Source organism: Gracilinanus agilis, chromosome 2, assembly GCF_016433145.1.
Source record: "Gracilinanus agilis isolate LMUSP501 chromosome 2, AgileGrace, whole genome shotgun sequence".
Lineage (NCBI taxonomy): Eukaryota > Metazoa > Chordata > Mammalia > Didelphimorphia > Didelphidae > Gracilinanus > Gracilinanus agilis.
This window is the reverse complement of record NC_058131.1, coordinates 152,646,123-152,660,810: the sequence shown is the minus strand read 5'-3', so window position 1 is coordinate 152,660,810 and position 14,688 is coordinate 152,646,123. Positions and strand designations below refer to the sequence as shown.

The following is a 14,688-nucleotide window of genomic DNA, read 5'->3' as shown; positions in this document are numbered from 1 at the left end:
CCTCACCCCCTATCCCCGGTAGATGACATTTTTCATCATGGGTCCTTGAGGATTTTCTTCGATCACCATATTGCTAAGAATAGCTATGGCATTTGTAAATGTTTATCATATAATATTGCTGATACTGTATACAATGTTTTCCTTGTTCTGCTCACTTCACTTTGCATCAGTTCATGTAGGTTTTTCCAGGTCCTTCTTAAATCATCCATAACATCATTTCTTATAGTATAGCAATATTTCATTGCAATCATATGCCACAACTTGTTTAGCTATTCCTCTGTAAAGATTAAGAGCAAATTAATAATTTTATTAAATCAAAATTAGGAGGAAAAAGAGGGAAAAATAGGAGAGAGGTATAAAATGTACTTTCTTTATTTTTGCATTTAGCTGGCTATCCTAAGGCCAACATAATGGGCCCCCTGGTTACATTCATGAACAGGTCTAGTCAACATCAGAACACAGAATAGGAGAGAGTTTGGGGAAATTCCTGACATACCTACTATATTTAAAGAACCAACAGAGGGGTAGCTGGGTAGCTCAGTGGATTGAGAGTCAGGCCTAGAGATAGGAGGTCCTGGGTTCAAATCCGGCCTTAGACACTTCCCAGCTGTGTGACCCTGGGCAAGTCACTTGACCCCCATTGCCTACCCTTACCATTCTTCCACCTAGGAGCCAATATGCAGAAGTTTAGGGTTAAAAAAAAAAAAGAACCAATAGAATTACATTCAGAATCAGGTTTACTCACCAAAACTGACCTGGAAGCTCCAGTGTCTAAGAGGCAATCATAATAAGTGTTCCCAACTTTCAGGGTCATGTATGTATGATGGGGGGGGGGGAGGAACTCTGGAGTTGGAGGTTGAAATCTTTGATTTCCCAGATTCTGATGTTTTAATGGCAGTTATCCCAGGTCATTCCTTTCCCCAAAATAAAGAGCTGCCTTCTAGACACTGGATCTTCCAAATCAGTTTTGGTGAGTAAACCTGATTCTGAATATAAACTCTTATGCCACAGGGAATGCCCCCTAACTAGTTCATTATTGTTGTTTTGGTCAATGTGCCTATCAATCATTTTTTTCTTTTTCTCTTTCCTTCTCTCTTTTCTTCTTATCCTCCAAAATTGTTGCAATTCCCTCTATATAAAGTACAATATTTTATATACCTCTAGTAAGAAAATCTTTACATATATAAAATGCATATGTGGAATGATTCATTGGGAAGACAATATGTTAATCTCTTGAGGAGATATTAACATGCTGGTCTCCCAATTGAATCACAGGGGGTACTGTCTGAAGAAAATTTTTCCCTCTCCTGAGTTACTCTCTTGATGTCATCCCCTGTTGACCTGGAGGCCAGATACCACTGAGTAAATTGAGTTAAAGACCAACCTCCAGAAAAGTGAAGCTAAATAAAAGTCACAAGACAGGAAGCAGAGCTTGGTCCCCTGAATTGCTCAGACAAAATGGAAAGCCATGGTTGGCTCTAAGATGTGACTGGATATCCCCTCAGTTTCCAATTCTTTACCACCCCTAAAAGAACTGCTAAAAATATTTTTGCACAAAATGCTCCTTGTCCCCTTTAAAAAATCTCTTTGGAATACAGACCTAGTAATGGTATTGCTGGGTCAAGGTTTTAAAGTTTTAAAGCTCTTTTTATTTAAAGCTCTTTTAAAGCACAGTTTTAAAGCTCTTTGAGCAAAGTTCTATATTGCTCTCCAGAAATCAGTTCACAACTCCACCAGCAGTATACATATATTAGTGTCCCAATTTTGCCATATCCACCATATCCCCTTCAACATTTATTATTTTCCTTTTCTGTCATATTAGCCAATCAGTGAGGGTATGAGGTGATACCTCAAAGTTGTTTTAATTTGCATTTCTCTAAATCAAGAGCAATTTAGAGCACTTTTTCATGTGATTATATATAATCTTGATTTCTTCATGTGAAAACTGCCTATACATATCCTTTGACTATTTATCAATTAGGGAATGATCTGTATTCTTATAAATTTGATTCAGTTCTTTATATATTTGAGAAATAAGGCTTTCTCGAAGAGATAATTGCTATAAAATTGTTTCCCCAGATTTCTTTTCTTCTAATCTTATATGCATTGGTTTTGCTTGTGTAAAAACTTCTTACTTTTAACATAATCAAAGTTTTCCATTTTATATCATATAATGCTTTCTCTCTTGTTTGGTCATCAATTCTTCCCTTATCCATAGATTTGACAGGTAGACTATTTGTTGCTCCTCTGATTTGCTAATGGTAGTACTCTTTATGTCTAAATCATGTGTCTACTGAACAAGTTCTTGATGAAGATAAAGTTTTTAATGATCATCCTTTTTATTTTTTGAGAAAAAATGTTATTTAATTAATTTAGAAACTTTTTTCCCATGGTTCCATGATTCATGTTCTTTCTCTCCCCACCTCCCACCTTCCTCCCATAGCCAACGAGCACTTCCACTGGGCTTTACAGGTGCCATTGAATAAAACCTTTTTCCATATTATTAATATTTGCACTAGGGTGATTGTCCACATCCCTAATCATATCCCCATCGACTCATGTGATCAAGCAGTTGTTTTTCATCTGTGTTTCTACTCCCATAGTTCTTTCTCTGGATGTGGATAATGTTCTTTCTCATAAGTCGCTCAGAATTGTCCTATATCATTGCATTGCTGCTAGCAGAGAAGTCTATTATATTTGATTGTGTTTGTGTATAAGATTCTCCTGGTTCTGCTCCTTTCATTCTGCATCAATTCCTGGAGGTCATTCCAGTAAACATGGAATTCTTCTAGTTCATCATTCCTTTTAGCACCATAGTATTCCATCACCGACAGATACCACAATTTGTTCAGTCATTCCCCAATCGAAGGGCATTCCCTCATTTTCCAATTTTTTGCCCCCACAAAGACTGTGTGCAAGTTTTGTGCAATATTTTTGTGCAAGTCTTTTTCTTACTATGTCTTTGGGGTATAAAGCCAGCAGTGGTATGGCTGGATCAAAGGACAGGCAATATTTTAAAGCCCTTTGGGCATAGTTCCAAATTGCCATTCAGAATGGTTGGATCAATTCACAACTTCATCAACAATGCATTAATGTCCCTATTTTGCCACATCCTCTCCAACATTTATTACTTTCCTTTGCTGTCATATTAGCCAATCTGCTAGGTGTGAGGTGGTACCTCAGAGTTGTTTTGATTTGCATTTCTCTAATTATAAGAGATTTAGAATACTTTTTCACGTGCTTATTGATAGTTTTGATTTCCTTATCTGAAAATTGCCTATTCATGTCCCTTGATCATCCTTCTGTCTAATTTCTCCCAAACCATAACTTCTATAACTTTCCCACAGAATCACAGAATCTTAGAGGTGTAAAAGACTTCAGAAAGCAGTCTAAGGCAACTCACACCCAAAAAGAACCCCTATTAAAACATGTTTGAGAAATGGTCATTAAACTTCTTATTCAAGATTTCCAGTGGGAAGGAATCTTCTACTTCTTGAGGGAGACTGTATCACTTTTGGACTGTTCTAATCATTAAGAGTTCCCTTGTGGTGTAATGGTTAGGATTTGTTGCATGATTAGATTTGTTTCCCAGTTAGGGAAGACCTTTTGGGCAGTGAAGCAGCACAGAAAAAAGAACAATGGACATGAAGTCAGGAAGACATCTTCCTGAGTTCAACTCCAGCTTCAGACACTTACTAGCTGTGTGACCCTGAGCAAGTCATGCAACCCTGTTTGCCTCAGTTTCTTCATCTGTAAAATGAACTGGAGAAGGAAATGGCAAACACCTCCTGTATCTTTGCCAAGAAAAATCCCAAATGGGCTCACAAAGAGTTGGACATGACTGAAACAAAGGAACAACAAAAAGCATTGCCTCTTTACAACTTCTATCCTTTGCTTTTCGTTCTATCCTTTGAGTTCACACAAAAAATTCTAATTTTTTCTTTTTGATATCCTTTAAACACTTGGAAAAAAGCTATCATATTTCCCTCCTCCCACTCCTTGAATCTTCTCTTTGCCAGACTAAATATCTTCCAGTTCCTATCTTTGGACTCATGGTCGTTTACCAATTTGCCATCTTCAGGATGCTCTCCATCTTATCAATGACTTTCCAAGAGTTTGGCACCCAAATGAAAAACAAAACTGTAGATATGGCCTGACCATGGGATTATTACTTCCTTATTTCTGGAAGCTATACCTCTCTTAAGACACGGTTAGGTCACTTTTTTTGTCTGCTATATAGTATTGTAGATATAGATTCATAGATTTACAACTTGAATTTACCTCAGAGTCCATTTAGACTTGTAACCCCTCCATTTTTAAAAACAATATTTAATTTTTTTCCTGTTACATGTGTTATAGGGGTGCAAATGGTGAACCCCTGGGTTCGGGAAGGAAACCTTTCTCAAGAATGAGAGGACTCCAAGCTTAGTTTAAAAGTAAAAAGAAAGATTTATTATTAAGATAGGATTAACGGGCCAGCAAGACAGTATGAGTGGAATAGCCATGGGAGGCTACTCCCAGAGTGCCTCAGTATATTCTTTCCAGTAGTGTGGATGTGACTCCTTGCACTCAGGCATTCAGTGGATGCGTGTGTGTGTGTGTGTGTGTGTGTGTGTGTGTGTGTGTGTGTCTGTCTGTCTGTCAGGACACTCAGGGCCCAGAGGTGTATCTCTTTTGTCTATCTCAACTTAAAGGAAGTCCAAGGATAATGGTCTTCCTCTTGGGAGTCACAAGGGCAGGAAGGGGGGAAGGGAATTTTCCTGTTCACAGCCTGCCTGGGTTAAGGGGTACAGGGTCCCTGTCATTTCTGCACAATGTCCATGTCAACAAGTATAACCATTTTTAAACATTTTTTTTTAAGTTTTAGGTTCCAAATTCTCTTCCTTCTTCTGCCCTCCCTTTCTCACTCTCTTCCTGCCCTCCCCCACTCTGGGTTGGTAAGTAATCTGATATAGATTTTCCATGTGTAATCACATAAAACATTTTTCCATATTAGTTATTTTGTAGAAGAATTCTTAAATGAAAAAAAAGAAGGAAAATGAAATATAGTATCTTTCGGTCTGCATTCAGATTTCAGTTCCTTCTTGGAGAACAGATGGCATTTTTCATCATGAGTCTCTGAGCTTGTCTTAAATCACTATATAGTTGAGAATAAACAGGTCATTCACAGTTGTTCATCAAGAAATATTGCTGTTACTGTGTACAATGTTCTTCTGGTTCTGCTTACTTTATTTTGCAATCATGCAAAACATTCCCATACTGGTCATGTTGTAGAAGAAGACTCATTTGTATTTTTTTTTTTTTTACTTTTTTTTTTTTTAAACCCTTAATTTCTGTGTATTGACTTATAGGTGGAAGATTGGTAAGGGTGGGCAATGGGGGTCAAGTGACTTGCCCAGGGTCACACAGCTGGGAAGTGTCTGAGGCCGCATTTGAACCTGGGACCTCCTGTCTCTAGGCCTGGCTCTCAATCCACTGAGCTACCCAGCTGCCCCTGTATTTTCTTTTAAAAATTTAATATTATTAAATTCAGCCCATTAATGGGTTGATATGCTCTAATCTGTTAGTCCTTTTTGGATCCTGATTCTACTATCCAGTATGTTAGCTATTTAAAGAAAAAACACTAGCTTGGGCTTTGCCTTGGCTAAATTAAAGATAAGCTCAGAATATAAGAGAAAAAGGAGTTTATTGGCACCCCAAGCTATCAAGTGGTTGGAATGCTAGAATAAAGAGGAAGGGAACATGGTATGATGGGAAGAGCATTCAATTTGGAGTCAAAAGGCTTGGGTTCAAGTCCCAACTCTTACTTATGACCTTGGTGATTTGGGGCAGGTCACTTCATCTCTTATAACCTCATTTTCCTCATCTGTACAATAAGCGGGTTGTACTAGATGGCTTTTAAATCTGTGATCCTCTGATCCTAAGGTCCCCTCCAACTCCAAAATCCTAAGAAATATGAGAGTGGATGGTAGGTAGTGGTGGTATAAAAATGGAGCTAAGTATGACTATGGTGTAAATATGGATCAACAGTGAGGGGATTGCCCTTGTTACAGGGGAGAAGTCATATCAGAATAGAAAAGAATAGATTATGCTGGGTCTTAAACAACAGTTTGGGGCAGTTTAGCGGCACAGTGGATAGAGTGATGGGCCTGAAGGCAGGAAGACTCCTCTTCCTTAGTTCAAATCTGGCCCCAGACACTTACTAGCTGTGTGATCCTGGGCAAATCACTTGACCCTGTTGGTCTTAGTTATTCCTCATATGAAAAATGAGCTAGAGGAGGACACGGCAAACCAGTCCAGGATCTTTACCAAGAAAACCTAAAATGGGATCATGAAGACATGGACATGACTGAAAGCACTGAAAAACAATACCTTGGACTAGTCCCTTAGTATTCTGAAGCATTTGTTTCCTCATCTGTAAAATAAAGGGGGAAGAGTGAACAGAATGGAAGGGCGGGTGGAGATTGCAAGCAAGAAGATGGCTTAGACAGATGTGAGATGATGAGGGTCTGGTCTAAGTTGATGGCAGTAGAAATGAAAGAAACTACAAATTTCAAGAGTGTCTTCCAAAGCTCAGGTCTGGGAGAAAAGGGGATGAAGAAAAGAGAGAGGGGGATCAAAAAACGACTTCAGTGCAGTTTCCATTCCTTTGGAGCCTGTAGAACTGTTCAGCTATGGGGCCAGACTATTCTGGGAAATTGGAGTCTGGAATGTAAGATGCTACATTTCTGTGGCTAGTCCTTGGACTCACCTGCGTAGGATCTAAGTGATCTGGGACAGCATTGCAAAGAAGAGATCAGGAACTGGTAGAAATGAAAGGAACAAGGTCACCATGCTAAAGATCCCTTCTCCATGTTTGCCCCCTCCACATACAGAGTTCCAGCACCTGGCATATAAGTGGGCACTTAATATGTATTTAATTTTTTTTTAAACCCTTACCTTCCATCTTGGAGTCAATACTGTGTATTGGTTCCAAGGCAGAAGAGTGGTAAGGGTAGGCAATGGGGGTCAAGTGACTTGCCCAGGGTCACACAGCTGAGAAGTGTCTGAGGTCAGATTTTAACCTAGGACCTCTCCTCTCTAGGCCTGGCTCTCAGTCCACTGAGCTACCCAGCTGCCCCCTATGTATTTAATTTTTGACTCCTATTTAATGTAGTTTTGGAAATGCTAGCTAAAGCAATAAGGCATAAAAATAAATAAAGATAATTCTTATTTTTAAATGACATGATTCAAAAAATCTAAGATCCATAACAAAACTGAGATAATAAATGATGATGAGGGCAACAGGGTATAAGAAATCCATGAAAATCACTTACATTTATATTTATAACTGATAGTCTCCTCTGAGACAAGTACCTTCCATTTACTCTTTATATATAATGGATGTCCCAAAAGGCTGAGGGCAGTTTTAAGCATAAATAGCTTAAGTGGCACTAAGATTTTTGGGATACTCTCTATCTATGACCATATTTCTCAATTTGTATATATACATATATATGATGTATGTATGCACACATTGTTCCTGCTTTGGTTTTTATTATATCCCCATTGCTCAGCACACTTATCAGGTACATAATAAACACTTAATGCTTGTTTACTTGAAACATTAAAAATACAATATAGATTGACATAGCACCTGCCTCACTGAGTTGTGAGAATCAAATGAAAATGAGATAACACAGGTAGAAAAACCTTATGAAGGTGTTAGGTATAATTATTTTTAATGAACTTATATGTAATTTACTGTATCCATTTCCCCTTGAAATTTAGAGTGGTTATAATACACGGTACACAGTTGAAAAATATATGCAAAACAATAAATAATCAACATGTACATTTGACCTAGCACTTTATACATACTATCTAAATAATTTGGAGGAAGCAGAAAACTTTCATAAACCATTTATCTCAAAGGAAATATCCAATATCAAAATTCTGGTCTTTATTCATTTTTTCTTTTGTGTTGAGCACACTGGTGTTTGTTTTTTGAAACAAAAAATAAATCTACTTGCCTGGTTTAATATAACATTTTCATTCTTAAATTCTAAGATATATTTCATTAGGATAAAGGATATCTAAAATCAAACACATACAATTGGAACAAATTTTAAGTAAATGCACTACATTGTAAACATAATCTTGTTCACATCTTGTCTCTGAGATTTATAATAAATTCTTTACTTGGATTTCCCATCGTAATCTCAAACTCAGCAAAGTCCAAAAAACAGGACCTCCCAATCTCTAGATCTGGCTCTCAATTCCCTGAGCCACACACGCCTAACTTTCCCTAGGGTTTTTATAGTGGGAGTTCATAATTACGGCAACTCTTCACCTTTTCCTCTATTCAACAAATCAAATTAGGGGACGAGCACGCCCTAAACTTTTTTTGCAGTTTCTACTCAAGAAAGGCTTCTCCGAGGAAAAAGAAAGCTGTAAGGAAAAAGGAAGGGCAGACAACAGGACCTAAGCAAAAAGTAGTGCAGCAAGTGCTTTAAGTCTTGTACACTTTTATGAGCTCAACTGTAAGCCCAGAAGGCTCAGAAGACACCTTAGAAGCGATCAGCTAGGCTCAACTTTTAATTTTGCAAATGAAGAAACAGAGCCCAAGGTAAGAAAACAGAAGCAAAGCTCGAAAACCAGGCCCTCCGGCGCTTCCCGCGCCAGCCTGGTAGCCGCGACGAAGTCTACAGCTACAGCTAAGTGGCTCCGCCCATGCGGGCCGGGGTGGGCGGGGCATAAAAGTTCGCGCCGTGACGTAATAACGATGACACGTTGGGCTGCGCCAATCGTACGTGGCGGCGGCGGCGGGCTCGTGTGTGCTGCAGTTTGAACTAAAAAGCTGCTGTGTCTTGTAAGTAGCGGCTGAGGAGAGGATCCTGAGTAGAAGGGGTTTAGTGTGTGCGCCCTTGGCGAGGGGCTCGGGTGGTCGCGCAGGCCGGCTGCACCGTGCCCCCCGCTCCGCTTCCCCCGCCCAAGAGCATATAGTCGAGGGAGCCGAATCTAATCTTCCGCGGCGGTGAGAGCCCGAATCCCCGAATCCCTTTCCGCCCCCGCGGCGGCTGCAGGGGATTGGATACTGTCCGTGCCCGGGAGGGGGATTACTGACGGTGGGGGGGTGAGGGGGCAGAGGAATAGGGCTTGTGGGTGTGCTGGGAGACGTGAGGCCCTGCCGGTTTTGAAGGCTAAGCCAGGAGTGTTGTGCGGTTCCCGCCTTCCTTCACTGGCTGGAACAGCCTCGAGCTTCTTCCGCCTCTCCCGGGACCGCGGTAATCCCTTCCCCCTTGCCTCCTCCAGACTTACGGACACATCCCCTTTTCCTTCAACCCTTTTTTGCCGCCGGCCTCTCCTATTGCCTTCTGAACTCGCTCCAGCATGGCGGGGCCCTTGGAACAAGGTGCACTGGGGACCTTTTTCTCTCTCCTCGACGTTTGCCTCTTCCTTCTAAACTTTTTCATCACCTCAATTTCTTAGCATTCCTACCTTTGTTAAAAACACTTAACCCTTGTTGCGTAGACCTTACTGCTTCTCTTCTGCCTTGGACATAAGACACAGTATTGATTGTATGGTGGAAGGTAAGGGTTAGATGTCACAAATCCCAACAGTTAAAATTACATCAATCCCAATTTACTTATTTGTGGATGAGTTATATCTCCTCAGTAGAACATAGTCCCTTGACACTAGCAGATGTTCCCTTTTTTTGTGCTTGTGTCTCCAGTACCTAGGTACCCACCTTGCACATAGGCACTTAATATTTTTAGTAATTATTTGGCAAATTAAATCTATTCATTATTATATGAGGCAGCATGCATAGTAGAAAGAAAATATGTATTGCTTCTGCTATCAGTCAATAAACATTTATTAAGCACCTGCTATGTGCCAGGCACCGTGCTAAGACAGTCAAGGGTGGGTAGCTAGGTGTTTGGGTGGATTGAAAGCCAGGCCTGGGTTCTAATGTGGCCTCAGACACCCTAGTTGTGTGACCCTGAGCCATTCAGTTAACCCCAGTTGCCCAGCCCTTACTGCTCTTCTGTCTTAGAACCAATACAGAATATTGATTCTAAGATGGAAGGTATAAAAAAGTCAAAATTCAGTCCCTGCCCTCAGGGACTATTGGGGGGGGACAACAAGCAAAGTAGAAGATGCTCTAGGATAGGGGGATCTGAAAAGCAGGCTTGAAGGACAGATCTGAACCTCAATTTAAAGCTAGAAATTAAATAATATACCCTATCAGCCTCTCAGTGTGAGATGAATGAGGGTCTGTACCAGAGTGGTGGAAATGGGAAGGGAGTGTATATTTAAGAATTGTTGCAGAAGTGAAATTGGCTGAAGCTCAGATGGGGGTGGGGAGTGAGATAGTGAGGAATCCAGGATGACCCTTGTGAGCCTGAGAGAAGGGAGGATAATTATAGCTCTCTACAGTAAAGAGGGAAGATGGGTAGAGAGAAATATGTCCAGTTGTTTTAGCCATGTTGAGTTTAAGTGGTATATTCAACATCCAGGTTTAGGTGTCTGTAAGATTGGAGGTCAGCAGAGATTAGGGCAGGCAAATTTTATTCAATCTATCAAACATTTATCAAATGTGTAGTATATACAGTTCCGGGAGGACTAGCACCTCTGGTAGGAGGGGCTGTTTATTTACCTTTGATGTCCACCTGTCGCTCAACTCAATGTGTGGCCCCAAGAAGCTGTGCTCCATGAAGTGGCCACATCCCAGTAAAACAGCCTTGGCATATGGGCTAAACCAGGTTGAGAGTAACTGATAGGCCTCAAACATGAAATTGAATTGGGACATAGCTACCTCAAGTAGATAACAAGATCCCTAACCTTCCCCTGGCAGAGGATGCAGATGAAAACAGTTTTTTCTGGTGATAAGGAAGGCAGCTGAAGCGAGGTTGTGGAGCTGACTTTCTTGTCCCTGAACTTGGATGGCTTTGTGTGACTCTGCCTCACTTAAACCCAGTTCAGAAGCAAATCAAAAGCATGAACTCTCATGTGATTCCATCAACAACAACTAAGTGCCAGCCACTGGCCAAATTTCTGGGGATACAAAGAGGCAAAAAGACTAATGGGGAAAATGATATGCAAACAAATGTATACAAAAGCAAGCTATATGCAAGATAATTAGGAAAGTTAAGAGAGGTAAAACACTGCAATTAAGAGGGCTCAGTGAGGGATTCCTATAGAAGGTAGAATTTAATTGGAACTTGAAGCAGGGAGAGACTTGGATAGAGCATGCCAGATGCCTTGAGAGGAAGGATCCTCAGTATTGTGTCATTTCAGGCATCTTTGACTCTTTGTGACCTCATGTTGGAGGTCTTCTTGACAAAGATACTACTGCAGTGGTTTGCCATTCCCTTCTCTAGCTCACCATTTCACCACCTACCTGTCCTAATCAGGATAGAGATGCTAATTTAATCCACAGTAGCTGCTGAAACCATCAAAGGAAATAGAGAGAAAAGAAAAGAGGACCAGGACAAAAAGCCTGTGGAACACTTGGAATTAAGAGGGCATGGTCTGGATTAGGATCCAGCAGAGGAGAATGAGCAGTCAGATAGATAGGAGGAGAACCAGGAGAAAGTCCTGTCTAGGAGGAGAAGGGTGATCATCAGGAGAATGAGGATTAAGAAAAGACCATTGCCTTTGGTAAATTGGATCTGATCATTGGTAACTTTGTAGAGAGAAATATCAGTGGAATGATAATGGTGAATGCTGTATTGTGAGGGGTTCGTAAGAGAGTAAGTAAAGAGAACATGGAGGGAAGCATTTTTTTAGATAAACTTTTCAATGGGTACAGGTAATATTTTATAAGTGAGCAGGGAAATATTAGCTTTGGCCCCTTTAATTTATCATGACTCATTTAAAAAAAAATATTTTGTTTGGGGCCAGCAGCTAGGTGTTTGAGCGGATAGAGAGGCAGGCCTAGAGACTAGAGGTTATGGGTTAAAATGTGGCCTCAGACGCTCCTAGCTATATGATCATGGGCAAGTCACTTAACCCCCATTGCTTAGCCTGTACCACTTTTCTGCCTTGGAACTGATACTTAGTATCTATTCTAAGCCAGAAGGTAAAGGTTTAAAAAAACTTTGGGGGAGTTTGTTTTAATCAGCAAGATCTGCCTTCTCATTCTCCCTCCCCAAGGCTTCCCCCAACTCCCTTAGTTGTAAACCATGAAAAACAAAATGGATAACATGTGAAGTCAACTAATTATAAACTTTTCCTTAACCTTTTCTTTTCCTTCTCCCTCTAGCATATTATTCTTCCCCTGTCTTTTCATTTTTAAGATTAAAAAAACAGAACTACTCCCAGGCCTTGTCTAATTAGACTCCTATGAGCCTTAGTGATGATAGAGGGGGCTTCTGTATCATCTCCCCATATTTGAATATAAGCAGTTTATCCTTGTTTCATCATCATTGCTCCTTTAAGTTTACTTTTTTGTTTCTCTTCACTCCTGTGTTGTACCTCAAAGTTTCTCTGTAGCTCTGGCCTTTTCATTAAGTATATAGTTTCTTCCATGAGGCAGAAACGGGGCTAAGTGCTTTATACATATTATCTCATTTGAATCCTGCAAAGTCGTTGCTTTTATGATCTCCATTTTATAGTTGAGGAAACTGAGCCAAACAGATTAAGGGACTTGCCCAGCTAGTGTGCCCCTGAGATTAGATTTGAACTCAGGTCTTCCTGACTCCAAGCCCAAAACTGTATGTATTGCTGTGAAGATGGGATTAACTCTCTGTTGCCCATTTAGATTTTAGCCAAGAGTTAATCCCATCTTCACATTGCACAACTTTATTGCCAGAAATGTTGGAAGTTGTCCTTTATTTTATTAAAAATCCACTTCCCCCCTATAAAATTATACTGCATATTGCTGGCTAAATTATTCTTAGCTGTAATTCCATATCCTTTACCTTTTAGAAGATCATATCATATCATATCATATCATATTCCAAGTTCTCCATCCCTTTATAGTGGAGATAAAAACTGTGTGTAAATTTTGACTGTGGCTCCTCAGTACTTCAATTTTTTCTTTTTTAACTACTCACAAAATTTTATTTTGACTTGGAAGCTCATATTTTGGCAATGATATTGGGAGTTTTTATTTTGGGGTTTCTTTTAGGGGATAACTAGTAGAATCTTTCTATTTCTGCTTTAACCTCTGGCTCTAAAAGATAGGGACAGTTTTCTTTTTGAATTTCTTGAAATATAATGTCTATGCCCCTTTTTTGGTCGTGGCTTTCAGATAGTTCAATGATTATTAATTTTTTCTTCCTGTAACTTTTTTCCAGGTTGGTTATTTTTTGCTCTGAGTTACCTTGCATTTTCTTTCATTTTTTTTCCTCAGCCTTTTGACTTAATATTTCTTATTGCCTCAGTAGCTTCTATTCTAACTTTCAAGGAGTTTGTTACTTGGGCAAAATTTTGTACTTCTTGTGCCAAGCTATTAATCTTCTTGCCAATCCTTTCTTCCATAGCTTTCTTTTTTTTTTTTTTTCAATTTTTACTTTAGCACTCATTTATTTTTTAAAAAATTTACTCTTTTTAAAAAACTAAATTCTTGCTTCATCCCTTCTCCTAGGATAATAAATTCAGGGCCATGGAGTTGGGGACAATTGCCAATGTGAGGTTATTGTTGTCCACTAACCTATTCCATACATATTATCTCATTTGAATCTTCTAGGAATTCTAGTTGAGTTTGTGCCCAAACTGTGTTTTTCTCTGAGGCATTGCTTGTAGATATTTTGGAGTCATTCTCTTTTCCTGGGTTTAGATCTTGAGTGGCCTTGCTACCATAATAATTCATTATGTTGGGGTTCTTTTTTTGTTTGTCCATTCTTCCAGCCTGCTTGCTGACATGTTTTCAGAGTGATATCTACTACAATTGTAGGTCTGGGCTGGTCCTACTTCTTGTTATTGAGTGTTTTATTCTAAACTCTCAGGGACTTATTGAGGACATGCAAGCTTTCAGTGCTCCCAAAGTGGTCTGATTCAGGGCAAAGAGTGATTGTTGCCCTCCTGATCTGAACTCTGTAGGTTCTTCACTTGGGTTTGGTTCTGTGCAAGAGAAGATGCTGCTGGATTCTAACCCTATCAACCAGCTTGCAAACTTTGTTAGCAAGGAGAGGCAGAATTAGAAGTTCCCCCTCTGGTCTGGGATTTCTGCTTTGGTTTATTCCTGTGGAGCCTGGGCTAGATGTGTTAAGTGAGATCTTATTCTGACCCTGGAGTCTGCACCAAACTTCTGCCGCTTGGCTTCTGAACTTCTTCCTTTCTTTATACATGGCCTCTCTAACCAGCAATGCTGCTCCCCCTTCTCAGGCCTCCCCTAGATCTGTAACCTGGAATAGGTCAGTGGACAACAAGAACCTCCCATTGGCAACTGTCCCCAACTCCATGGCCCTGAATTTATTATCCTAGGAGAAAAGCCAGGAGTTGATACCTAGATGAATAATAACTCACATATAACTGGCACTTTACAAAGACTTTACGTATGTTGCTATCTTATTTGACTTATATTGTATAGCAAATATAAGACTAGCGATGCAGATTTGTAAGCTAAAAAGCTAGTGTCTTTTTTGAGATCTTAAGATCATTAATAAAGCTGGAAGGCATCTTAGTGGCTATCTAGTCCAACTGCCACCTCTTAAAAATGAAAAAGCTGAGGCCTGGAGCAGTTAAATGACCATAGTCAAG

General features: G+C 39.9%; 1 protein-coding gene across 1 annotated transcript in view; it reads right to left on the bottom strand.

Annotated features, from left to right (window-relative positions):
• LOC123233398 (zinc finger protein 420-like) overlaps positions 1 to 14,688 on the bottom strand; it is a 239,531-nt gene that overhangs the window by 80,498 nt on the left and 144,345 nt on the right. The gene's annotated exons all lie outside the window — the stretch shown is intronic.